This window comes from Strigops habroptila, chromosome 8 (assembly GCF_004027225.2).
Source record: "Strigops habroptila isolate Jane chromosome 8, bStrHab1.2.pri, whole genome shotgun sequence".
NCBI lineage: Eukaryota > Metazoa > Chordata > Aves > Psittaciformes > Psittacidae > Strigops > Strigops habroptila.
The window spans coordinates 14080193-14095536 of record NC_044284.2 but is presented as its reverse complement, the minus strand read 5'-3'; the positions used below and the strand labels follow the sequence as shown (position 1 = coordinate 14095536).

The 15344-nt window shown below is 35.6% G+C and overlaps 1 long non-coding RNA gene across 1 annotated transcript; it reads right to left on the bottom strand.

Annotated features, from left to right (window-relative positions):
• Positions 1-3598: 3598 nt before the first annotated feature.
• Positions 3599-8670, bottom strand: LOC115612186. Its single transcript, XR_003992908.1, has 3 exons — positions 8487-8670; positions 7743-7823; positions 3599-3763 (listed from the first exon to the last, which is right to left on the bottom strand). It is a non-coding gene; the product is annotated as an uncharacterized LOC115612186 (long non-coding RNA).
• Between the last annotated feature and the right edge of the window lie 6674 nt (positions 8671-15344).

Here is a 15344-nt window from a genome sequence, read left to right as displayed (position 1 = left end):
CTTTTAAGTTATTTACAGATTACATCAGCGACCTCAACAATAGGTACGAATAGATTCAAATAACAGACAGCTAAATTTTTCAGTGTGCCTTCAATATGAAATATACCACGAATATATCATGCTGCTTATTTGTAAATGGAAGAACCAGAATCCAGAAGCTTGGCAACTCAGATAAGTGAGTTACTAATATGCAAAACTATTGTCAAAGAAATCCCAATTCTCTCTCTAAATACAGTGTTAGTGGCCATTCTGAGTCCTTTCACGGTATCACATGAAATCTGCATTTAGACTGTGAGAAAAAAAAGAAACTTTCTCTAAAGTACACTGAAATTATATCAGTTTTATCTAAAAAGTAAATATTGAAGTTAGAGGAAGTAATATGAGCACATCATAATTGCATCGAACACAGGCACCTGGCAGCTGATTAATGAAATTATGCAACATACAGCAATGTAAGCAGCATCACGGGCATTTTGTTACTGAATGCTCTGCAAAAACTCATTGTAAACAAAGTCCCTTAGTACAAAGCTTTTAAAGAATGATCAAGTTTTTGTTTGTACTGGAAGCTGTCAGTGACAGCTTTTAATGCTAACAACATCAGTGTAAATAGTGTACAAATACATAATGAAAGCGTTTTTATTTATTAATCTGATCAGGGCTGGCTTTATACATGCATAAAAAAAGGAGGAAATCTAAACCGTACACATTTATTTCCTCCTATCTCCACTTCATGTTCCCAGAATTTTAGGGATTTCCCTCTCAGGAAAGAGGCTGGAATGGATACAATATAGTATGAGGTGAGGAATAAGCAGCTATTGTTAAAATCAAGGAAAATAAAATTAAAAATTTCTTTCTCAGGCTGCTCCTGGAAGAGCGAGTAAAAAAGCGCATGCTGCTTGTTATTCAGGTACTCTCTCAAGAGTTAAAAGTCTGCCAAAACTGTCAGTCCAAACAATATTGTTTGCTGTGATAGTAGGACTAAAAAAAATTACACATTCAAACCTTGCAGCACACTGGAAGGCATTCTTTTTAACCTAGAAATGCACAAATAATGGTTTTAGTTACTTCTCAGTCTCTTCTGAAATCTATGAATCTCACATAACCACAAGTAAACAGACTAGTTAGCTACTTAGGTTTGGATATTTGGTGATCTTACAGAAAATTCAGGAACAAATTGTTAAAGATTCCAAATCTTAAATTGACACATGCCAAGTCTGTGCTTTTCTTGAGCTTGGTATCAGCTCATTTAAATATCTAAGTGTTAGAGATAGGAAGTGCTGTGAACATTCTTATCTTATTTCTTCTTGTAGACTTCTGAGAGTTTTTTGTCTTGTTTTGTTTTATCATTGTGTGGTGGTGGGATTTTTTTCCTTTAACATCAATAAATTCTGCAGATAGAATCAGCCCAACAAGGATTTTACTTAATGCTTGCAACAAGTTACAAGGTCTTGGCACCCACAACTGATAACGAGGGGTCATTTTGAACACAACATTGTCATCAACAGTCACCTGTACAGGGTAGTTCGTCATCCATCTGAGATCAAAATAAAGAGGTAAAGTTCCTCAGGTTGTTTAAAATGTTCAAAATAATACAGTCTTACTTAACTGATAGTTCAGTTTCTTTAGCTCATTATTTGCAAAACATAAGAGCTGCTGTTTCTTCAGTGGGCTGTGGTCTTACCTGCAGTATGGTTTGTGAGCGGCTGCCTCAACCCTTCAGTAGCTCAGGCTGGCTGGATGTTCTTTGGCTTCTAGGAATTAAGCAGTGTTGTGACCAAGCCAGTAATTTTATCCAGAACTGTTTATTATATCCGTTGGGATTAAAAAAAAACCAAAATAAATATATACTTCATTAAGAAGCACGGAAGGCACGTGTATGTTTTCATTGTGTTACAGTAGCACGTATGAACAACCAGGGGAACTGTAACCACATTACGCTAAGTAACATATGGAGGCAGAATAAAGCCATCTATGCCGTGAAAAGGTTAAAGGTTTCTAGACAGAAAACCTGGCCATCTGTAGAGAAAAGAGAACACACAAGCACACCTGTCATTTTTCAAGTCTCATCTTGTAAAAAGTAAGACGTGCTCTTGGTAGATTTCAACAAGAAGTTAAAAGCCTTTGGCTGAGCTAGAATCCTGCCTTTTGGAGAGCGAAGAACAGAACTGCTGCATGCTTAATTACAGTTCTATTTGTCAGTCTGTGCAGGGCGTGAACGGATTGCTCAGCGTTTAAATTTGGCAGGTCTTAACAGAATTGTCCTTGCTATCTTGAATAAATCAGTCTATGGACAGTTCTAATCTTTAGCAAGTTTGTCAGGATCTGTTCCAATTTGGGTGGTACCACTGGAAGCTGACACTCTTATCAGAAGTTCATTCTGCTTTAGGGCAACAGAAACCTGCATGGCAGTTCTTTTATCAGAAGTTTCTTTCCCTGATTTTAGCATTTGTCTCTCAATCTGTTACTATTTGACATTTCCTAAAAGCTTCCTTTTATAGGCAGCTTATCCCATTCAAGATTAAACAGTAAGTTACAATCTTTCTTTGGTGTGGAGGAGAATGTTACACTGATATTTTTAATATTTCAAATTTCGGCACTTTTTCAACATTTCATTCCATTTTCAAGTATGTGGAATTACTTCATCCTTCTGTTAATTTTTAAACCTTTGATCTTTCATTTGTTTGACATTAACTAAAAAAGATTTTTAAGAATTCCTAACTACTAAAATCCATACTGGAATACTTCATAAGGTCAATTAAATAAAACCATACTAGCAAAATATGCTTGTAAACACTATATAGAAAAATCACAGAAGGATTAAAATAAATATGTTCTTAGTAAATCCTAATAAAAACAATTTATATTTTATATATTTATATTCTATATAATATTTTAAAAAATTTATAGAATATTTTAAAGCATGCTTCTAGTATGAACTTAAAACTTTCTATCAGTGAAAAAGTTCATGTTGCAAGAAGTTTTCTGCTATATGAGAAAGATAGTAGATCATATGCAGCTATATTGAACTAATTCTCTTATTTTTTCATAAATTAAAAACTATTGTGGCAGTGGAAACTACAGGTTGCAACTAGAACTCATGTAACTCACACAAGCAGTCTTCCTGTAATCCTAAAAGAATTGTCTTGTCAAGGATAGGTTAGGGGTTACTCCTTGTTTTAAATCAGACGTGCTAGAGTCTATAAGCCTCAGGAAACTTGTCATACCACATCAGGGTTAATGCAAAAGATACCAAATTCCAAAATCACAGGATTTTTTTACCATAGATGAAGAAGTTAGAAATCTTTACTTCAACAGTTAACAAGTGTGACATTTGAAACAGTACTGTTGTGAAATTTCGAAGTCGCTGTCCCACAGGCAACTACTTCACCTCCTGTAGTTATCACTTAAATTAGTACTTGCAGACTTGACAAACAGGAGGAGACAGTGTGACTTTGATTCAGACTTTCTGCCTATAAAAAAAAAACAAAAAGAACAAGCAGAAATTTTGTAATGCTACTAACTTAACAGATTCTTAGAAATTTGGTAGTGATAAACTTACAGCAAAGGCCCTGTGGCAAATCAGCAACCTACCCTGTAAAAGATTATTTGGTATGGCCTTGGAAATTAATTCCTCTTTGCCTCAGTTGCATATAGAACCAGGTAGTACTTCCTGAGTTCAGAGCTGTGTTAGATACTTCCATTCATGTCAGATGAAGTGGAGGTGGGTAGGTAGAGTATCACTCTGATTCCACACCAAGAACCTCTGCAAGAAATGAAGTATACAAACAGCTTTTCAGGCTTTGTTCTGTACACATTGCCACAAAGACAATTCTATCCCATAATTTAAATTATATCAACAAGTAGCCTGACACAAAGTCTGTCTTTTATCCATATAAATTTTTATGATACAAAAAGCAATGATGAATTTTGAAACATTGGTTCAACTGCTTTTAAGGAAAGCAGCAGAAACAGTTAACAAATCTGATTTTAGGCAGACGAGTGGTCTGCTATCAGAATTCTTAGAGCTTAATGACAAAAAAAAATGCCACCTTGGTTACCAGGGATGCTATAGCAGCTTTCCTTCCCAGAAGCACATGCTGCTAAGGGGCCATATAGGAAATTTTAGATGAAATCATACATAATATGTGCAGTAGAATAACTGGGATCTAGTATATGAAGAGAGCAGCTTGGATTCTTCACAGCCTTAGCAAATCAGCATTCCATGTTGCCAAATGTAAGCCTACCCTGAAGTTTGTTTTAGATAAAGTCAGCAATAGCCTATCTGCACAAAGGTATGTTTAGGATGATAGGAAATTTTCATGTTTAGAAAGAAAGCTTGGAAGGGACTCGTAGAGGTCACCTGTCTACGTCTCTGCTTAAACAAGAATAGGCAGTGTAGGTGCCAAAATAAGCTCTTACATGGCAGATATAGCAAATTTCTGATGTGACTTAAGTATGTCATCAGACAGGTTTTTTTTAACCACTCTACCAAGATCCTATTGGAGCACCTAGTTATGCTTGTGCTGATCTACTTTTTGACATGATCAGTGTCTTGTTTTCCACCTGTCTTTAAAGAGGACAACTTGACCTCTGCAGTACGTCTATAAGCATTACAGTCAGGGCTATGGGATTAATTTTTTGATTAATGGAAATTTATCATATTGTAACAAGGTTTCCTGCTTCTGTTTCTTCTTTTCGGAAATATCCTTTACAAATCAAGATATTCTTTTGTAGCATACTGACTGCATGCAAAGCCAAGACATAAAGCCAGTTGTTTGGGCTTTTTTCTGATCAAATTAATTACCATAATCACCATATACATAAAAAAATCTAAAGGTAGATACAGTTCCAGTCACCGAGAGACAGAGGAAACTGTCACACTTCTGTGCATTTTTTTTTTTCAGTAGTCTGTTGTTCACACACGTACATACAAAGTGGTTTGGAAAACCCCTAACATGTACTCAGAGGCACTGCATGATTCCACCGCTGTACAAAAAAGTGTCTTTCTATACAACATTGTACTTATAATACTGGTTGCTTGGGAAAGAACTGCAGATTTCATTTTACCTGCTTACTTTTACCAGCTTATAACTTCTAGCTGCCATCTATTCCCTGTGCTTGTCATCAGCTCAGAGATGACTTTCCCTGTTATTAAACCATGCTTTCTCATTTTCTAAAAAATTCTCCAAGTACTTCTACTGAGCTAGGGAACATACAGGTAAATGGATTATATTTAACCCAAAGAATTAATCTATGCTCTTAATAACAACTCTTTAAAACCTTTTGTACTGAAAAAATTTTGCATTACATTCTCATTCTAAAGGTTGGTCTGCTCCACCCAAACCAAGTTAACAAACACACAGATAAGCAGAAAACCTATTCGTAATGCGTTATGTGGTGCAGAAAATGTTAATTCACACCAAATTGAGCTAAATTCCCTATTCCTTACATTTACTAGCATCTCACAACAGGGTTAGCCAATTTAGTCTAGACCATTCCCAGGCATTACAATATTATTAAATGTGAGTAGAGGGGAGAAAAATCTGTCTCTTAAAGGAAGCATTTAGAATTACAACAGTGCAGATTATATTGTAAGACTAACTAGGATCTTTATAAGAAAGTTAGAATACAAAGTGTAATCCTGGTATTATTGTCATTTGCAAGTTTATATTTGCAAGCATTTATCCACCTTGTATAAACAAACAGGTGCATGTGTTGGAACAGATCCCAAGGCTGTAACACATGCTGGAAGCTACTGCGTATTGCCCTCCTTTTTGCTATATAGCAATTTAAAGCCTAAGGCTACAGCTTCTTTGAATCTATAGACCCCAGAAAAAATAAGGTGAACTATACTGAATGCAGTGTCTGATTTTCTAAATTTGTTTTCTCAGGCTCCTACAGCCAATGGCTATAAACCACCTGAGTGTTGCCCATTCAAACCAACAGGATCTTTTCCAGAGATTTGAAAGCATTTAGAACAGCTGCTCAGATGCTATCGTAAGCATTCTTTTACTATAACAAAAACTGTGTAATGCTAATGACTCGTGATAAAAGATCAAATGTGTTGGATTTTTTTTTAAGCTATAACTCTAGACAGACCCCATATAGCTTAGAATATTCCTTTAAGATGTCAAGATATACTTCCACACATTCTAGATGCAGTGTTAGTCATTCTAGATTTCATTACTAGCCTAAAAAACCTTATAAAAGCTTTCTATCTAAATTCTCTCCAGTCAGATTAATTCATGATAGACACTATTTCCCATAGAGCTAATCTCCTTGTTATGTGACTGAACAGTTTTGCAACATCATCTCCGTTTTTCACATCAGATTAATTCTGCTTGGATTAGCTATGGAGATACACTGTAAAAGAAACACAGCATTTGAGGCTTCATTCCAAATACATCTTTTCCTGTTACTGTAGGTTTCTGATGCTGCCCTCCTCTATTTCACAGTAAGAACAATCAGTCATTGGAATAACCAGGGAAGTGGTGGATTCCCCAACACTGGACACCTTTAATATTCAGATGGACAGCATACTGGGCCATCTAATCTACACCATGTTTTTGCCAAGGAAGGTTGGCCCAGATGACCATTCAGCCTGGCCCAGATGACCCTTCTATGATTCTATGATTAGCAGAAGCCCTTTTGGGCTTTCAGATGTGACTTTTGCCTGAGTACAGAGAATGGTCTTGGTGCACAACAGTCCAGTTATTGGTACAAACTCCTTTGTGAATTATTAGAAAAAGGTGTAAAGACAAGACAGCCTTAAGTGCTGTCTGTAGCTCCTTCAGTGCTAGGTCAGCGAATCCTTGTCTTGAATAATAGTCACTTTTTAATACTAGAGGGAGATCACTGTATCTGTGGCCTTTCACTGTTGCCCTGTTGCTGATGAAAGAATAACTTCCTTAAAAACAAATATATGTTCATAAAAAATCCTGTTACCAGGAATTATTTGAATGTCACCTCTTACTGGAATTTCTGTGAGAGGTAATCATCATTTAGGCCCAGATTTGCAGACGTCTTCAGACATCTCAGCTGTGCTGATTTCAAACTAAATTTCAAAATTAGTTAGACTTTAACTGCTGTTGCAGATCTGGGAAATCTTTGATGGGTCCATGATAATCTATTATATTCAAACCCATATATTAACTTAGTGACATTATGGTTGTGGATCTAAAACTCTTAGCAGAATGAGCAAGTACCCAGAAATAGGGTTGTGTTTTCTTGCGTGGGGTTTTTTTCCCCCCCATCTTTCTATCTTTTAATCCTTGCTTGCAAGATGGGGTCTGGTTTTCATAACAATGTGAAAAATGTTAGAAATGCTAGTTTTGTAAATTCCAATTTATATTTTCAAAAGGCTAATTCAGATAAAAAAGAAAAAAAGCAGATGTTTCCAAACTAAAGGTCCAGGTGTCAAATATACACAAAGTTGTTTTGAGAGAGAAACTTGGAAATATATTCCAGGTCTGAAAATGTTAATATGAAAATAGTTTCCAAAGGTCATGCTTACATTCTCTTGATTGTTCCATAGCAAATATGTTCAGTTTATAATTTGAGTTCTTTTATGAGCTAGCCCTGCCACATGAATGTAAAAGCCATGATGAGTTCTGATTGCTTATGTTTAATCAAGCTATCTCAACTATTTAGATTTATACTGTATATTGGGTTCCAAATATGCCTCTGAAATTTTGCTTTCCATTGTGTGTTGTTGCAGTTAGAGTAAAAACCGCTGTGCTTACGTGCTTTGAAGGACTCTTCATGTTTTTCCTGCATACTGTGCAATGAAGCCTTAAACTGCTCAGTTGATGATGGTAGTTGACCTTTAGAAAAAATTTGAGAAACACTAAATATAAAACACTATCTCAGGTGTAATTAATAAAAAGAACTTGCAGCACTTTACCTTACAAAAAAACTATAGAGCTGTATCTAATGGATTTTTCAATAACAGTCTGAAAGTAGGCACTGAAATTAATTTCAGGATTGACCAAAATGCATATATTCTCAGTTCTTATGGCAAAAATACACATTTAATTGGGTAGGGGGTGTTAAGGAAAAAAAAACCACAACAAAACACAACAAAAAAAAACCCCAAACAAAACAAAACAAAACAAACCAACAATATTTAAATTTCATTTCAGGAATTTGTAAAGACCTCACAAAAGTGGATTTAAAATGGTGAATTTTAAGAGGATGAGCATATTAAAACAAATCCTTTACACCCAAAACCAATCAACATTTTCATGATTCTTTCTGAGAAAACCAGTCTGAAATTTAATGCAAGTTCATGCATCATTTCTGTTGAACTGAGTTTTCATTTCTGCCTAGCACTAAATAATTCATAATTCAGTTAAGCAAATTCAAGATGGTAAGGGAAAAAAAAAAAAGTTATTTCCACATTAGTTTGCAAATGAGATAGTGCTCAAACAATATATTTTATGAAAAGTCGTCATTTAAGTCATTAGGATTCCAAAGAATCATCTCACCTTCCTTTGGATCAACTATTTCAGTTCTTATTGACCATCTATAACTGTCATGGAACATTTTTGTGCCAGGCTTCCCACTCTTCTCAGAGCATCATCCTCCTTATCATTATGCCTATGGTTAGGAAGAAGGAAAAGCAGCTGCTCCAGAGGATATGCAAAGCACCATGGGGGCAACAATATCAGCAGGTGTGTGAGGAAAGGTAAGGGGGACAAGAGAAAAGGAGAGTCAAACAAGAAGAGGAGCAGAAACGTGCCAAGTGGGAGACTGGATCAAGCTGCACAGACAGGCGGGATAAAAATACATCAAATGGGTAAATGCCAGAAACTTTGTCCTAAACCTGGCCAGCAGAACAATTCTTATAAGATAAGCGTGAAAAGAAGCAATAGTTCTACAGCTTTCAAGATTCAATATAGGCTACGAATAGGATATCTGCACAAATAAGGTATTAATTGAATACATGTGGTATTAAGTATTTCAAAACCAGAGGTGTGTCTGCACTTCAGTCTGTTGTTAATCTAACCAGATAACATCCTTAAAAGGTACAACAGAATATCCCATGATGTCTAAAAACTAATTCTTCTCTGTGCAGTGTGATTTAAGTCAGGTCTTTGCTGAACACTCAAGGAAGCGCTGAAAGTGGCTGTAGACAGAACCATTGAAAAGAAAAAGGAAGACACAGAAATGAATATGGACTTCTACTAGCGTCTTCATTTTACAATTTTTTTTTTTTTTTTTTTCACATATTGCCAATTATTCCATGTTTAAAGATTCAGCAGCCATGTTCATTTGGCAGTGCTTGGCACAATTGTCGATTTACTTGAGCTAACTACAAGGGCAGACAATAGTGATTCAGGTTCCTTTTGAAAACCTCTTATATCAGAGGGTCAATAAATACATACATAAGAGTTTACTATGACCTGAAAGATTTGTACAGTTATTTTAGGGAAAACGATGCTTATGGGGTGTTGTAATAGTAAAGTTGGGGCTTTGTTTTGTTTTGGGGTTTCTTGGTTTTGGGTTGGTTTTTGTTTAGTTAAGAAAAGTCAAGTCAACAGCATTCCTTTTACATCAGATTTAATACTTGGAAATGTCCGGTTAGTCTGGAGAACCTGCGGACATAAACAATGCAATGCTGAATGGAAGAGGAGGTTCCATATTCTAATCTATCTCATAGCAAAGCACATGGGTTGGTTTTGGGGTTTTTTTTCTATATACCTCCTCCAAATATTTCACATTTTAATTCTAGGAAGTATTTTTCACCATGAAAGGGTAGCTTGCATGAAGTTTAAATTTAAAGAGACATATTCTAATAGCAATAAGCCATGCCAGGGTGTGCATTACTAGACTTATTGGCAAGCCACCTGAGTGATTGAAGGCATGTGGTCTTCAGCCTGTTTCTTTGCAGTGTACCCAGGACATGCACCAATAGCCTATAAACATACATCTTTGTGTGGCTTATCACTACTGCATATTAATAAACATGGCAGTCTGATGTTGGGTGTTCCCCTACAGCCAGAGGGTACTGAAAAACAAAGATTAGTTTACAGTTAAAAGACCACAGTGTCTTTAGGGTCAGTCCAAAGAGGAAATACTTTCAGAATTCCAATCAACACATAATTTTGCCAACACAAACAACTTTAGTTGCAATACTGTGATTCTGTACTAAAAGCCGATCATAAGCACAGAACTGGGGAAAGTTGATCTTACAGTGTATCTAGAAAAGGACAATAAAGAAAAAAATACATAAATCATTCTTATCACAAAAAATGATGAGTTTTCAGTGCCTCAAGAGCACAGACTCTATTGCATTTAGTAGCTGCATTTATTTTCTCGATTTACAAAGCAGAGTAATGCTAATAAAAAGGTGGCTGAAATTAAGAGGGCATAATTCTTGGTCTCTATAATTCAATAAACTCCGTAATTCTATAAACCCATTCATCAATATGTGCGTATTCCTATGCACACCGTGTTGAGTCTTGCTCATGTTTTTGAAAACATTCTCCAGCACTGCTTGCAATGGATTGGTGTGTTCCCTCAGACACGTATGCACAATATGCAACGCTAATTGTATTCATGACGAAACGTTTTCCTTGGCTGATGGACTGAAAACAAGAACCCTGACTTCCATGATTACTCCCTTAAAAAATAATTTGATGTCTAGCTCATTATGGAGCATGTGTAAGAGCTACAGTGCATCTGTTCTGGAACTTCAGGGTTCCTATAGAATCCTGCGTGATTTGTTTATGATGTAGTGATGATTGACTGTCAGTTACTAATAAATGGTAAATAAAAAAGTAACTTGTGATATTAAAGTACTACATTAGCTACATTGTGATTAAATTACAGTAACACCACCAGCTATAAACCTTTATAGAATCTCCTCAGCCATGCAGTAATTCTCCTAACTATACTATTATGTAGAGCACAAATATTTCTTTGTTAAGTCCGAAGCAATACATCAGGGAAGCATTTACTGCTAAAGCTAGATTGAGAGTAAATGCATCTTGGGTTGCTATGAATAAAGCTCTACCTTCTCATTACTTTATGACAAGACACAGAAATTCACTTTACTTTTCATTTAAGCTTTTCTGCTCCAGTTTATAGATGTATGCCTTCACGCTTTTATTCCCTTCTCGCTTCAGCCGTACGTAATAAATGATTATAAATTTTCACATTTGACCACCTCTCTGCTAGTCTCATGCTTAATGCACAAAGTTAGGAAGCTGCAGGTAAAAATTTCACAAACACTTTTATTTATGATGTTGTCCTTGGTAACGGAAATTTCAATGTACTGAAATGAAAAGTATGATTAAAGGGATACGACGTCCTGACAAGGATAGTAGAGGGCAGCCTTCTATTTCCCACTGAAAATATATAATACTTTTTGACATCAATTTCATAGAGAATAGACATGGGCTAGTCATGAAAAAAAGACACAAACATGATTCTAACTTCAGTGTTGTTGTGCTGTCTTAAATGAAACTTATTCCAGAAATGTTCTGTCCAAGTTACACAGCTTTCAACTTAAAGTCAGGCACATAGCTAATTTTGTGTAATTGGTTTTACTGATAATTTTCTGCGAAATTTAAAGAAGAAAACACACCTCCTGTTAAGAGAGATATTCTTTTCTCTTTTCCTCTTGTCACTTTTCCTATCATTTTACCCCTACAATAGGATTTATTGCTTGGGCTTTTTTCTGGTTTTGATTCTAAATTCATTTTAGCTAACTCGTATTGTCCTATGCAGCTGAAAAGTTGTGACACGCTTGAAACATTTTAGAAGCAGTACCCTGATAATGACTGGTCTATTTTTAATTAAACGCATTTTTGCCTTCTTGTTAAAAAAAGAATAAAAGTTTAAAAATTCCATACTGCATGAAGATCATTGATCCTATTTACAGGTAAATGGGGGAATTGAAATAACAGTATGGTTATGTTAGTAAAATTTCCAGTTTTAGATTACATGAAAAATAAATTAATCTAAAATCTCAAAAGTGAATTCCATCTTCTTGAGCAATTTCTTTTTAATAAATCACTTCAGTTTAGTATCTCACTCTTAGAAGTGGCACATATCTATAACAGGTAATATTAGCAATTAAAATAACTTCAGAACTTTAATAATTAGAAAAAATAATAATCAATAAACACCTGCTAGAGTTTATCATCCAGGCAAATACTCTATCCAGTTTCCAATAGCATAGATACAAATATAAAACATCCTTTTGAAATATCATGTTTGCAAAAATTACCGCATTCCAGAGAATTACATTAAATGATGTTTAAGCCTATTTAAAGGGTTTACAAGAAAATAAAGCTCCTGCATTCAGGCTTTTTAGGAAAAATAGACAAACCAACCTAAGTAGAGGAAGGGGATAGTTCAGGAGTTCTGTATACAAAATATTGAACTTTTCACCTCGAAATGACTCTTTCAAATCCTGCACAGATTGGTACAGACTAAAACTTGCTTTTATACATTGGATGTTCAACAATATAGACACAAAGATCTTGGTTTCTATTGACTGTCAGATGCAGCTGTGTACAATTCATAGTAACTTTATTTTTCTACACTGGCATAACGAGCAGAGAAAGAGTAATGGCCAAACTATTCTTCTAATCCTGTGAATTTCATCAGTAACTACCTTGGCAGGGCAACTCTGAGAGGTTACAGCTTTTCTTTAACAGTACTAATGATTTAAATAATCTGAAAAAAGGAATACCATATTGGTATTAAAAAGTTACACTTGCTAAACTCTTGAGGCATTGTTACCCAAACAAGGGTTGAGGATTTATTACTTGGTTTTTTACAAACAAACAAACTGTTCTCTTGCAGATAGCCAGTCATTATGTTAGTAAGTCAAAAGCCTCATGGATGTTTACTAAGAATGTTTTTCAGCCTACACTTGTAACAGCATCATACCTTTCTCACTAACAGGAGCTGCAAATATTTTGTGACAGATTCCATTTGTTGGCGAGCTATCACAGAACCCTGAAAAATACATTATGTCTTATGTCAGTTATTAAAAAAAACCCCACAAATTATAACAAAAACAAAATTACCAGCAATTAGCATTTGAATGTCTATCTTAATCCATTTCAGATTTACTGTTACTCTGAGGTTTTACACCTTGCTATTTTTTTCTGCCACCTAACCACACAATTGCAAGCTACTGTGGTCATTTAAATTATTCCTTTTATAATCATTGCCATTATAATACCAGCAATCTACATTGCTGAGCATTCTGCATAGTGTCCTTACTGAAGCACACTCAATTCTAAATGCATTTTAATATTTGCAGTTGAAACCTGACAAAAAACCCCTTAGAGTAGACATGTGGGATCAATTATGCGAAATAAAGCATACAGGTTAGAAGTACCACAGCAGAGCTCACACTTTCTTTTTAACTTGCTAATGTCTGTGACCCCTCTGTACAAAAGCACTTTAATCAACATTCATATATTACTTTTTTTTTAGCCTTACCATTTAACAGTCTGTAAAAAATGTTTAGCAATCAATTATACACATCAAGTTGATATGCTGCAGGACCAAGGGTCATTTAAACTTACAGCTACAGCTGAAAGAGTTTGGGAAAGCCACATGGGGAGCTTTTCCCTTTTAAACTTGCAAGCAAAAAGACAGCTTAATTAACCCAATAGAGAGTGTCTCCTGAACCTTTCTGAAGCTCATGGTAAAAGCACTGACAACTGTTCTTTTGGGCCTTAAGAGCATTTGCTCTATGTCTTCAAGCTTTGGCTGTGCGTACATATAGTGCCAGTATGAAATGTCACAATCTAAGTGATCATATTAGATAAATTTGATTCTGATCGCATGGCCTAATCCAGTGCTGGAACAATAACCTAAATCTGGACGTGGCTACTGATGTCTGGTATGAGATATGGGTCACTGAACATAAGTGCTCTATTTGTAATCATAAAAAGAGAGATAATGCAGAGGATGCTAAACTATTGCTTTGCCTCCCCTTCATCTTATAGGGAAATTGATGGTCCATATTCTCCAGAAGGATAGGGAGAGGATGTGGCTGATTAGGAATCACAGTTTGCTCTGACTATGCATCTTTAAAATAGATTTCTTTCCTCTTTTACCACTATTTTTAGGAGAATGTGAGTAATAAAAGTAGATTCCCCAATGTTCAACTAAGGTATCACTTATAGGGGAGGGAGGCCTGCTTTGTTACTTTATTAATCAAAACCACCACTTAACTCATTCAAAGTTCTTAGGCACCCCAGCATGGTTTCTCGGAGAGCTCCACCTACTCTTCTTAGGGTTCATATGCAGGCCAACATTTTAGTTTTTGGAGGTCTCCAGGATGTCACATTACTTGCAGAGGCTCTTCTCTAGTCGCCTGCTAAGCTTACTAGGAAGAATTGTAGCTTTGTAGCTTTCTCTGCCACTGTCTCTGATAGGGACCAGGAAACCTTATTTTACAAGGGTTTTACTTTTGCTAATATTAATCCCATAGCATCTACCTCAGCCAATCACAATCTCTGCTCAGGATCCTTATGGCAACTTATTATGCCTAGATTAAAAAAAACCCAAACAACAAACACCACAAAAACAAAACAAAACAAAACCAACCCACAAAAAAAGGCCATTTTTCTGCCATCCTTATTTACAGATAAGAGTTTACTCATAGGACAAGTCAACAATTAAATGAGAAAAATAATTTAGAGGCTTAACTTCCTTACTGTAGTCTTCAAAAGTAGGATAACCAGGATTCTTCCAGAACTGTATATAAAGTGAGGTGTATAGTGCATGTACAGGACACAACACATTCTTTAAGTTCATCCCACACATTCACAGTGCCTCGGCACAAGTGCTGCAGAGTTAGCAAATGTCTAAACACCTCATATTCCACCTAATGGACATTTCAGGGATGAAAAGATCTAGGCAAATCTAGACAGATGGTAGCTCTGTCCAAAAATCTTTCACTAAGTAAGGAAGTTCTATAGTTGTACAAGTTAAATACTAAACCATGTTTGAGTTCAGAAGAACAACTTGAAGAATACTGTTTCCTGCCATGGTTTTTGGTAGTTCTTAACCTGAACTGGGTATTTGTCTGAATTATTACAGATGCATTGATCCGACTTCAACCTGAAGTAACCGAGGTTTTATAAGACTGCAATAACGCTTTCTTTGCATTAACCAGACAAGCACATAAACATTTTAATGAACTGTTTTTACATGGTTCGTTGAGTAGCTCCCAGTCTCCTATAATACAAATCACTTCGCCGTCACACTCCATCCTCTTATACAAGCCTTTCTTTTCAGTGTACAAAATGTAAATTGAATAGCAGTTCTATGGAAATTGAGCAAATATTACATTCTAGTCAGTATACCTT